General features: G+C 34.4%; 1 protein-coding gene across 4 annotated transcripts in view; it reads left to right on the top strand.

Moving 5' to 3' along the window:
* Window positions 1-12,839, top strand: part of TCF4 (transcription factor 4) — a 440,264-nt gene that overhangs the window by 270,242 nt on the left and 157,183 nt on the right. The window lies entirely within an intron of this gene.

The raw sequence follows: 12,839 nt of genomic DNA, 5'->3' as shown, positions 1-12,839 counted from the left end.
GATAGGTGTGATGTGGTACCTCAGAGTCGTTTTGATTTGCATTTCTCTAATCAATAGTGATTTAGAGCATTTTTTCATGTGACTCTAGATGGCTTTAATTTCTTCATCTGAGAACTGTCTGTTCATATCCTTTGACCATTTATCAATTGAGGAATGGCTTGTATTCTTATAAATTTGACTTAATACTCTATATATTTTAGAAATGAGGCCCTTATCAAAGAGACTGGTCTTAAAAATTCTTTCCCAATTTTCTACCTTCCTTCTAATCTTAGTTGCATTGGCTTTGTTTGTGCAAAATCTTTTCAATTTAATGTAATAAAAAATATCTATTTTGCTTTTTGTAATGTTCTCTATATCCTGTTTGGTCATGAATTCTTCTGTTCTCCATAGATCTGACAGCTAAACTATTCCTTGCTCTCTCAGTTTGCTTATAGTATCAGCCTTTATATCTAAATCATGTACCCATTTTGACTTTATTTTGGTATATGGTGTGAGATTTTGTTCTATGCCTAGTTTCTGCCATACTCTTTTCCAGTTTTCCCAGCAGTTTTTTTCAGAGTGGGTTCTTACCCCAGAAGCTGGGGTCTTTGGGTTTATCAAATAACATATTACTATAGTCATTGACTACTGTGTCTTGCATACTTAACCTACTCCACTGATCCACCTCTCTGTTTCTTAGCCAGTACCAAGCAGTTTTGTTGATTGCTGCTTTATTTTTGTTTTGTCATGTTGGCCGTTCTGATAAATGTGATGTGGTACCTCAGAGTTGTTTCGATTTGCACTTCTTGAATCAATAGTGATTTATAGCATTTTTTTATGTGACTCTAGATGGCTTTAATTTCTTCATCTGAGAACTGTCTGTTCATATCCTTTGACCATTTATCAAATGGGGAATGGCTTGTATTCTTATAAATTTGACTTAATCCTCTATATATTTTAAGATCTGGAATGGCTAGGCCACCTCCCCTGCATTTCTTTTCATTAGTTCTCTTGATATTCTGGACCTTTTGTTCTTCCAAATGAATCTTGTTATTATTTTTTGTATTTTTTTGCATATTTTTGTATATTATTTTTCTTCTAGAATAAATTATAAATTTTTCTGTATAACTTTTAAAGTCCTACCCAACTCAATCACAAACTATTTTTCTAGCCTCATTGTATATTATATTAGTTCTTCTCTTTCACTTTACAATCCAGCCACAATGGCCTTCTCCCTTTTTCTCAGACATGATATCTCTTCTCCTATCTGTCCCTCCTTCCTGGGATGCACTCCCTCCTTACCTCTACATCATAGGTCCCTCTCTTCCTTTGAGGTATAGCTCAGGCAGTTTCTTCTACATGAAGCTTTTCCCAATTCCATCAACAACTAATACCTTGTATTTAACTAGTGTCTGTATGATATATGTGTGTCTATAAAGTCTCTCAACATTCATTTATTAAGTATGTACTATTTGTCAGGCACTGTGCTAAAAAATTGAGGAAATACAAAAAGACAAACAGGCAGTTCCTGCCCTTAAGGAGCTCACTTTCTAATAAAGAAGAAAACTTGCATATAATTATGTACATAGATATGGGGCAGCTAGGTGGTGCAGTGGATAGAGTGCTAGGCCTGGTGTCAGGAAGGCTCATCTTCCTGAATTAGAATCTAGCTGTATGCCTCTGGGCAAGTCACTTTAGCCCTGTTTGCCTCAGTTCCTTATCTGTAAAATAAACTGGAAAAGGAAATGGCAAATCACTCCAAGATATTTGCAAGAAAATCCCAAATGGGGTCATGAAGAGTCAGACACAACTTAAAAATGACTCAACAACATGTATATAGATATATGCAGTGTAAGAGATAATCTTATAAGGAGAGTACTAGCAGTGTGGGGAATCTGAAAAGGCCTCTTATAGAAGATACTATTTGAGCATAATCTTGAAAGAAGTCAAAGAAGCCTGGAGATGGAGGTGAAGAGAAAGAGCATTTGAAAGAGAAATACTAATTTTCCTAGTAGGTTAACAGGTTTTTTTCCCCAAAAAATTGTTCTATTTTTGGTTTTGAACAAAATTGCTGGAAAAAAGTATTTTAAGGCAAGCAGTGATTAAAATATCCTTATTCAATTACATCTTAAACACACTTCCTGAACTGAAAAGCAGCATAAACCAAGGAGGAGACATTTCAAATTCTTATGTAGTTTCTTTGTAGAGAGGGAAAAAATTACGTCTAAAGGACAAGGATGGGTACTAGACTGTAATTTCATTGGTACAAGGAAGGAATACTCAAAATGAGGAAATTTCCTCTACCAATGCAAGTCGATACCTCCTATGATCTTAGAGAATTGCCTAGGGACTTGACCAGGGTCATACAACTAGGGTGTTTTAGAAGAACAAATTGAATGGATTTGTTTGTAGTTCTAAGACCTGTTCTCTGTCATACTCTTCTGCCTCTGAATAGCTACAAACAGACATATACAAGCCAGTTTTAGTGTGATGGTAGTAGTGATATATGCCTCAAGTCCTTCCCAGCTTACTGTTTCACCAATGCATATAACTTTCTTAGTGATATGGAATTCCAGAAAAAAAAGTCAGAACTCCTAACTCCAGTATATACAACAATAGAGTCAATGTAATTCAGTGACTTTATGGTCTCATTCATATCCCCTCACTGGTAGAATCCACGTCTTCTTCTCATTTTTTTGTAATTCTTATTCAAGTTCTTTTAAAGAACTTCCAAAGAGGATCAATGGAATATTCTGGAGGCCTTCCCTGAATACATTTTGTGGTTACTGGGGTAGCACTGATCAGAGGTTCATAGGATCATAAATTTTAGAGCTGAAAGTGGTCCTAGAGTCCTGGCATACAAGCTGAAGTCGTTTGAACCCCAAATTAAGCAGCCATTGTAGAGCACAACACTGCCTCCATGTAACGAGTTAATGGTAAATACATATTAATCTTTCCTTAGGTATGTGGTAACAGTATTAGAACAGAAGTTACCTTAGAGTTCCTATAATCTAACTGCTTCCTTTTAAAAACATCCTCATCACCATTATGATACATCATGAAAATGAACGGCAAACAAACTTCCTTTCTGCATCATAAATTTCCTTGATGCTACTTCTTGCATGCTGACCATCTTTGATAAATTCTGTAGCCGATTTTTTCCATCCTTCATTTCTCCATTGTCTTCTGGGTCACTTGCAACATTGATTCTTTGAAGATAAATTGTGCTTCAAAATTAGAAAATGAAACATATCTAGGACAATGTATCTTTAAAAAATTCTGTTGCTTTTTTGCCCCTGGGAACAGGTTGGGATTGTATTTGGGTATGTATTCGCATATGCTCAAGGTTGTTTTTTTTTTAATATATTAAAAATAATCAAATAGGTTCATGCATAAAAGTACGTGTTATTCACAATAGTTAAGTGAACAAACATCTGAAAAGAAAATTTCAAACTATTACCAATCACATGAAAGAATACTCCACATCCCTAATAGGTAAGAAAAATTCTAATCAAAACAACATAGATTTCACCTCACGTCCAGCAAATTGACAGAGGTGACCAGAGACAGAACTAGTCAATGTTGTATGGGTTGCAGAAATACCAGCACACTAATACACTGTTGGTGGAGCTATGAATTGGTCCAACATTCAGAAAACATTTTGTAATTATGTGAGGAAAGTGACAAACATGGCCAAACCTTTGACTCAGAGATTCTACTGATAGGTATACGTCCCAAAAAAGGCCAAGCATAAAAATAAAGTCTCCATGTACATTTCTAGCAATACTTGTAACAAGTAGCAAAGGACTAGGAAACCAAATAGGCATCTGTAGAGGGGGAAATGGAGTAACAAGTTATGTACCTGAATGTAATGTGATATTATTAACGAATAAGACTAATTCCTAACACTTATATAGTGCTTTAAGTTTTGTAAATCATAATAGATATGTTTTCTCTTTGATTCTCACAGTACCTTGTGAGGTATGTGCTATTATTCTCATTTTACAGATGACATTAAGTGGCTTGCTTGGTAGTACAATGCTAAGTAATTGTCTGAGGCAGATTTTGAACTCAGGTCTTCCAGACTCTCAAGCCCGGTACTCTATCCATTGCACCACCTAACTTCCTCTAAGGATAAGAAGTGATGAGTGAGATTAATGTAAAAAAAAAAAGTATGGGGGGAACCTACATGAACTAATAGAAAGTAAAGTAAGCAGAACCAAGAAAACAATATACCTAATGACTACAACAAAATAAAGGGAAAGAACAACAAATCAATTAAAACTGAATGTTGCTGTGAAATTATGACAAAATCTGGCCCCAAAGAAATTATCTGAGAAGGTTCTTCCCCCTCTTCTTTCCATAGTGGGAATGGTGGGTGTAGAACACTATAAATAATGTCACACTTTTTTTAGTTTATTTTTTTGTGCTTTCTTATGATAGTTCAGTGCTATGGGGAAGAAGGAGAGGTACGCTGGAAATAATAGGTGATATAAAAAAATAAAAGATATGACTAAAATGCATTTTTAAGAGGATAGGAGACAGGAACCAACCCTGTGATTTTATTGATATAGGAAGCTTCCAGATGAGCACATTTACTCTATCAGTGCAGGAGTGCAGGGTGACTGTAACTTAGGATTTTAGAGAATTAAGGGCATCTAGGTGTGTCAGTAAATAAAGCTCTTATCCTGGAGTCAGAAAGTCCTGAGTTCAAATAGAGCCTTAAGTACTTACTAGATGTGTGACCCTGGGCAATTCACTTAATTACTGTTTGCCTCAATTTCCTCATCTGTGAAATCAAACAATAATAGCACCTACCTACTAGGGTGGTTGTGAGGATCAAATGAGATAATACTTGCAAAGCATTTAGCGCAGGGCCTGGCACATAGTAGGCACTTTATAAATGTTAGTTGTTGTTGTTGTTGTTGTTGTTATTACTTGTAAAAGTACTTAGCACAGTGCCTGGCAGAACAGTTAGCCCTATACAAGTGTTACCTATTTTTAACCATTATCGGTATTATTATTATTATTATTATAGACTTGCTTAGAGGACTGAAAGAGGTTAAGAAGATGGAGAGGTCAAGTAACTTGCCCAGGGTCACATAGCCACTATGTGTCAGAGACTGGCCTCAAACCAAGATCTAAGATTTTCCTGTCTCAAAGGCCACCTCTCTACTCAATCAAGTTTCACTACTTCTCATTTTAAAAAAAAAAGTTGTACTCTGATTCCTTATTTTTGTTTAGAGGTGACCCTGAGTTCTTGAACTCTATACTAGTAAAGCTCTGATTCTAGCAAGCCCTACCAAATTGGAAAGGCATAAATTATAGTTCCTCCACAAACTGTCATATTTAGAACAATAATCATAATTTACATATGTAAGCATTTGGACACATAAATATTTGTGGGATTGAATTTATACTGTGATTCCTTGACAATCCTATGAATTAATTATTAGTTCCCATGTGGAACTCCATGCAATGTGCTGCCTCTTAGACTAGCTTAGTCTGGAGGGAACTAATCACCAGAATGTTGGCCCCCATGTGAAAAATATTTTGGGCATAGCAATTACAGAAGAATTGTGATCACTGTGGGTGAAAGTAATTCCTATGCGTATAAAACCACAGACTTTTGAAATATTTTAATTTTGAGATAGGTATATTTCATTCCTATAGTCGCAAACTAATATTCTTACTTTTATAATGGTTAACCAATCACAGAATTTCCTAAATTAGAAGAGGTCTTCTCATGCAGTCCCTATCCGAAAATGAATATTCTCCATAGCATCCAAGATAGATAATCATCTATCCTCACCTGGAAGACCTCCAGTGATGGGGAATGCAGCAGCTCCTGAAATGATCTATTCCACTTTGGGATGGCTACATTTGTTATGAAGTTCTTCCTCATAGTGAGAAATTAATTCTCAGAGTTAGAAGTGACCTTAAAAAAATATCTAGGCCTTGAACCTCCAGTAAAACTTAAAAAACAAAACGAAATTGTCCTTGATATTTATTATAGATTAATTCTAGACCTGTTGTTCCTGACATTCTCAAAACTGAGTGTAGTTGATGAGTTACCCATGCATTCATGTTGTTTGACCTCTTTAGACTGGTCCCTTTTTACTTTCTCATTAGAATCATTTGTGTGTGTTTTGTCAGAATTTTATTCTTGAGAACCTCCTATACCTCTTGAGTTGACTTCCCCTATAGACTCTTAGACCATGATGTTGTCTACTTATTCGTTATTATCATTCTACTTATTTTTCTGTGAACTCTTTGGAATTTGACCTGTTTTAGGCTTAAGTAATCATCCAAACTTACCCAGTTTTCCTTTCCTAAACTGTCAGAAATTCAAAGATGGCATGGTCACCTCTGATTGTTTTTATTTTTAGCTTAGCAAGTAGTTTCTTTTTGTTGGTCAATAATAACTCAGGAATAACATGTCAACTTAAAGGGAGGTCTCCAGTGAAGTACTTTTGCTATCTCTCCTTCGTCTTGTACTGTGTAAATGCTTTTGTCAGTGACTTGAATGAAGGCATAGAGGATATCCTTATCAAACTTGGGTGAAATAATTAACAAGATTGATGACAAAAACAGGCTCTATATTCTTTATCAGCCAGAATGTTGTACTTAATGCAATAAAATGAAATTTTGTAAGGATAAATATAGAGCATTATACCTGTATTTGAAAAATGAATAAACTGAAGGGGGGAGGGGGGGACATGTGACAAGATAGTTCATCTGAAGAAGATCTGAGAATCTTAGATGACTTAGAGAAACTTAATGAGTAAATAGTGCAATATGTCTGCGTCTGGAAAAAAAAATAATGCTGCCTTATGCTACATAAAGTAAGATAGAGTCCAGTGCAAAGAAGACACAAGTTCTGTTGTATTCTTACTTTATCAAACCACTTCTGGAGTATGATATTCAATTATGAGTATAAGCAACACTAAGTAAATAAGTGTTCAATTGAGGGCAACCAGAATGGTGAATGTTGGTATGCAAACCAATTGAAGGAACCGTGCACGCTTGCTTTGACAAGGAATGATTTAAGAACAAAGATTTTGATAGTTGTCTTCATATATTTAAAGGACTGTCACATAGAAGAGTGCTTGAACTTGTTTTGTGTAACACCTGAGTGTAGAACTTGGAGCAATGGAGACATATTGAAAGAAGGCAGATTTCAGTTTGTTGTTCAACAAACCAAGCAACCAAACAAACAAACAAAAAGCCTTCAAAAGCATTAGAGCCTGCCATAAGTAGGGTGGACTACCTTGGGGTGTAACAGGTTCTCCTTCCCTTAAGTTCCTTAAATGAAAGCTGAGTAACCACGTGTTGTAGATATTCTAAAGACAGGCAGGATTATTATACATCTAAAGTTTGGACTGAAGGATCTTTTTCTTGGAGATTGTATTTCTCAGTTCATTTTATTCATCCTTCACATTTTGATGGATGAAATTGTCATTGAAACAACTGAAAAAGTTCTTTTCTGATCTGCTTTTAGCAGATTGTAGTGTTTATATATTTGAAGCCCTTCACCATTATGATATATATATCAAGTTTGTGTTCTGACATCCTCGTGTTTTTCTTGTTTTATTTATTTATTTACTCATTCATTTATTCATGATTCATTCATTCACTCATTTATTATGCCTCATTTATACTTTATCGCAAGTCATTACTATTTACCAAGGATTCATAATATGCCAGGCAGTACTCAGAACATATAGGTTCCTTGCCCTCTAGTTTGTCATATTTCAAATTGTAATGACTTTCCTTATTAAATTTATTTAAATAGCAATTAATGCTCTAGATGAATAAATTTCACATCAAGTATAGTTTTTGTAGACTCTGATCTGTATGTCATAAATCATTTCACAATCTGTATAAATCTGTTTAACAGCAAAGATTTCTTGTGAATCAGTCTTTTTGGTGATATTTGGAATTGAATTCATAATAACATTTTGATTGTGTCTGAAGAGGCACTGTGAAATAGAATATTGAACTTCTGAAAGTTTTTTGAATGGCTTTTTTAAAATCATGAATTATTCAGATCATTTACTACTGATTTCACCAAGTAAAGGGCAGACACATCTACTTCCTTTGGCCTTCACAGACTGGGTTACTTACCTGTGTTTTAGGACTCAGATTTACCTTGTTTTCTTTTTTTTCTTTTGCCTTTTAAAGTGAACACTTGAGTGTTTACTTTTAGGACGAAAGATACTGTTTGAGATCTACCTTAGCAGATACTCATCAGTAACCTTTTAACTAGAAATCAGTGAACTGAATATAAGTTCATGAAGAAAGACTATATCATAAAAAAAAATAGATTTCCGTTTCAGAAGCAGTTATTTGAGTAAATTGTTCACATTTAAATATAAATTTTTGTTAAAAATCTGAATACCTTGGCTATGTTCCTTTGAATTAAAACAGATGAGATGAGATTCTGTGGCACTGTAGGATAGAAAGCATCCACAGTTAAAAGCTATAGTTGCTTTCTTCTTAGGGGTGCTTCCAGTTACTGAATTTCCCAGTGGCTCGTTGAGTAGGCCCTAATCTTTCAGGGTTAATTTAGAAATGAGAAGAAACAAAAATGATGATGGATTCCTGTATTCTCCATTACAAAAAACAAGATTGGTCTAAACCAGGGATGGGGAACCTGTGGCCTCCAGGCCACATGTGGCCCTCTAGGTCCTTGGTTGTGGCCTTTTGACTGAGTCCAAGTTTTACAGAACAAATCCTTTTATTAAGAGGATTGTTCTGTGAAGTTTGGATTCAGTCAAAGGGCTGCACTTGAGGACCTAGATGGCCAAGTGTGACCTCAAGGCCGCAGGTTCCCCACCCCTGCATGTAAACACTGACCTTCACTTTTGAATGGTCTGAATCAGAAATGGACAGGTGAAAATATTCTGTTCTTGATTGTCCTTTGGCCTGAGATGCTTACAGACTGCAGACTAAGTGCCAACAGCAGCAAAATTCTCACCCCCTCCTGATATTATAGAAGTCAGCAATGGGTGTTCTTTGGCTAAAATGGCAAATTCAGCAGGAGCTTTTCGATAGGGATTTGCAGCATCTTTACCATAGCGGTCAAGAACCTTATTCGGCAGTGTTTTTGAAAATCTACTTCTGTGTAAAAGTGACTGTATAAAAATGACCATAGTTGTGTTTAAAAGTATTTTAAACAAATCCAAATTGTAAATTTCAACAGTACTTATTTTATGGTTAACATAAGCAAGGTCTTATGTACACATCCATATATTTAGCATTCATATATTTTATGGTAGTTCAGAATTTTGTTTCTATATTGACATAAAGCCTTCCAAAATGCCTAGCTTTGTAAAGTCAGTTCACCATACAAAGCCACCATACATCACTTAGGTCTGTGATGAAAGAATGGAATTGCAGCTGTGTGAGTACTAGAATACCCAAACATGAATTAAACTCACAAGCATTTGGCAATAGTTCAGAAAAAGAGCTTAATCTGGTTTCATCTGAGACTGCTTTTATCTGTTCTACAACATCCCCCCATGATGTTGTGTCTGATATCTGATCACAACATAATGGGAATGACGTAAAATTAGAGAAAACCCTAAGAAACCTCAAGAAGTTTCCCTTCTCTAAGGGATTTATTTTCAGCCTGCAGTTTTCAATCTTGAAATTCAAGGTCATTTGCCTATTAGATGAATTAATTATAAACAAAAAAAAAATCAGTACTTATTTTTACTCTCATTTCCCTCATATTTATAATTAAGGGTAAATATAATAGTTTTAAAGAACTCTGCCACCTACTCAATATATTTAAAGCACCAGTTGAAATGAAATATATAGTTACGTGCAAGATGATTTAAAAGTTGGTAGCTCAACCTTGAAGTAGTTTGTTCTATTTTTGAATACCATTCAGGTATTAATCTCATTTGAGGTATAGTCTCCTTTTCTGTTACTCAGGTTTAAGTCATGGTTTCATTTCCTGGTTGTATAGACAGAGTTCAGTGGCTGATCTGAGATTTGACAAAAGCTTTGTGGGTGGGGCTAAAATAAAAAGGGGGCAAGGTTGGGAGCAGGTTAGAAGCACAGTCAGACCCAGATCCTGTGTAGCAAACAAACAAACAAAAATTCATACTGACAAAGAGCCCTGCAGGATGCCTGAATCTGGCACATGGGTTGCTATGCTAAGATTGGCTCTTTGCTGTTAAATGAAAAGCATGAAAACCTGACTGATAAATTCAGCTCATTCCATTCTTGGTTTTGAAGATTTTAAACAAAATTGAAACTGTTTTTCTATGAAGGAAAATAGGGGCCCCATTAAGGGGATTTGCTTTATCATTTTAAAGACTCTTAACCAGAATGCAACACTATGACTTTAAGATTTACAGGTTAGCTCTGAGACATGCAACATCTTGCTTCCAGTATTTCCTGGCAGAATCTGGCAGCTTACTGGTGGGACCCAACATAACCACAGAACATGAGCTTGCACTATGTGAAAAGCTAGAACCATCCTAATCCTATTTAAGGCAAGGATTAGAATGTTACTTCAAAAAAAGTAGAAGAAAAGCACATATGAGCTTAACTTTCAGACATGTTTATTAAAAGTAAATGTGGTCTTCTGAATACAGAAAATCAGAAATTTTATTCAAAATCTAAAACTTGATGCTATTCAATGTAAAAAATTACATTTTAGATATCATTCTTTCTAGAGCATACTAACAATTTAATTGTGCTTTTTAAAAAAATCTTTTCCTTTGTGGCAGACATTTAGGAATCTCTTGTATGCTGAACAATAGTAACTACCCATTGTTCTATTTAAACATATTTTACAACGAATAGATATGTGTATATATATGTGTGTGTGTATATATACATATATGTATATATGGGGAGAGAGAGAGAGAGAGAGAGAGAGAGAGAGAGAGAGAGAGAGAGAGAGAGAGAGAAAGTATCTTCATTTTCCTTAGTGGAGTCCTGAGAGTGGTCCCCTTAAGTGTATCAAAATACTTATATATGTCACTTAGAAAAATGACTGTTTTAAAGAAAAACAAGGACTTTTAAAAGAAAAAAACTGGAGGTTGCTATGCTAAGGATGTCAAGTTTAGGGCCACTAAACAAGGGTCATAAATACTTTTTAAAGTGAGATCTGTTCTTCCACCTATATAATGAATATATATGAATAGGACATGGAATACTAGACTGTTAATGACTCTCACTTAAAGTAGCAAGAATGTGGAACAAGTGCAGTGATCAAAATACCTCTTCATTTTACTCTTTCCACACACTTATGCACAATTCTGTTGGGTATGCTTCCCAATACGTAGAGCTAGCTGTATTCTTACTGGCAGAAAACATTTATGACTAACCCCAAGACTGAAATAATAGTCAAACTCATTTTAGTCATATTTCTTACCTCTTAGGGTAAGAAATTTATTTCTTCCAGAAATTCTAGAGAAGCTTCCTTGATTTCATGAGGCTAGTTTCTGATTTATGGTACAATCCATATTTAGGTTTGTCATTGTGCAACATTTTGCTTTTCTGTGAGAAAGGAAAGAATTGAAGAAACTGTGTGAGAAAGGAAGTATGCAGATGCCAGGTGTGTGTTAGCTATGTGATAAATAATTAAAATACTTTACTACAATGAGTTTGTAACTCAAAAAAATCAATTTTGAACTATCATTCCATGCATGAGATTTTATTAAAATATGTTTTATTAGATGTTCTATGACAGATTAAAAATAGAATAAGTAAAAAAATGTCAATAATGATTAGTTTTTTAGTTATTTCTCATACACACAAAAAACTCTTGAATTGAAAAAATTGTTTTTATGATATTTAACTATATGGTCATGGAAAAGGTATGTTTTAATTTCTGATTTTCCAGCTTATGGGTCATATTTGACCAACTGCTTTCACTAGAAGACATGCCACTTTGTTGAGCTATTTAGGAATCAAAAAGACTGTCTTAATTTAAAACAAGGACCCTTTGTTTTAGTTGGTGACTGCCTTGTGAAATTTTTCAGTTCTCAGCGGGTTAACCAGGGAACAGGGGCAGAGTCATAATTGGCCTATTTAGAGTATTTTGCATGTGAATAGTGTGTTAGTGAAGCATTACTAAGTCTGTTGTGAGTGACATGGTGATTAGAATTTAGATTAGGGAAAACACATTCTGTACTTTATCAAGTACAGTAATTAGTTCAGTCAGTAAAAGTTGATTACAAGTAACGATAAAGTTAGATTTTTGGTACTTAATTTTAAAATTTCTTTATTAAATAGTAAATTTGTTCTTAATATAAATGGTAGTATCTACACCTGTTTTATTGCATATCAGAATAATTAAAAGAACAATGTGTTCAATGCAGAGTATAATCAGGGGATTTATGTATTATGGGTAAGTTTCAATGTAATTTATAGAACATTTAATATTATACAGTATTTCTCATGTCATAGTATCATAAGGTTTAATAATCTGTTACATTGTAATTAGTTAAAGTGATCTATGAAAGTTTCTTAGTGTCCAGGTAAATTTTGTTTCTGTAGGTATTTATCTCTTGAGTGGACAAGAATCCTCAGGAGGGTATTCCATTTTGTTTCTATTTAGGCAAAACTGTCTAAAATTTTTGTAAATTCAGATATTTATAATTTATAAAAGCACTTTAATTTTATGTATAATTTGCATTTTATGCCATGTTTCTTAAAAGTTATTCATTGAAAAAATTGTTATATGCAGATAGACTTCTAAATACAACAGAGCTACTTTTAAATACATATTGATACATAAGCGACATGATGGAGTTTTCCTGTGTCTGAAAAATTCAGATTCATTTTTGGTTTCCACAAAAGACACAAATAATTTGCAGATAAAATTCCTAAATCTG

This window comes from Vombatus ursinus, unplaced genomic scaffold, assembly GCF_900497805.2.
Source record: "Vombatus ursinus unplaced genomic scaffold, bare-nosed wombat genome assembly UNPS02014791.1, whole genome shotgun sequence".
Classification (NCBI taxonomy): Eukaryota; Metazoa; Chordata; class Mammalia; order Diprotodontia; family Vombatidae; genus Vombatus; species Vombatus ursinus.
The sequence above is the reverse complement of the archived record's forward strand: the minus strand, read 5'-3'. Positions and strand labels throughout refer to the sequence as shown.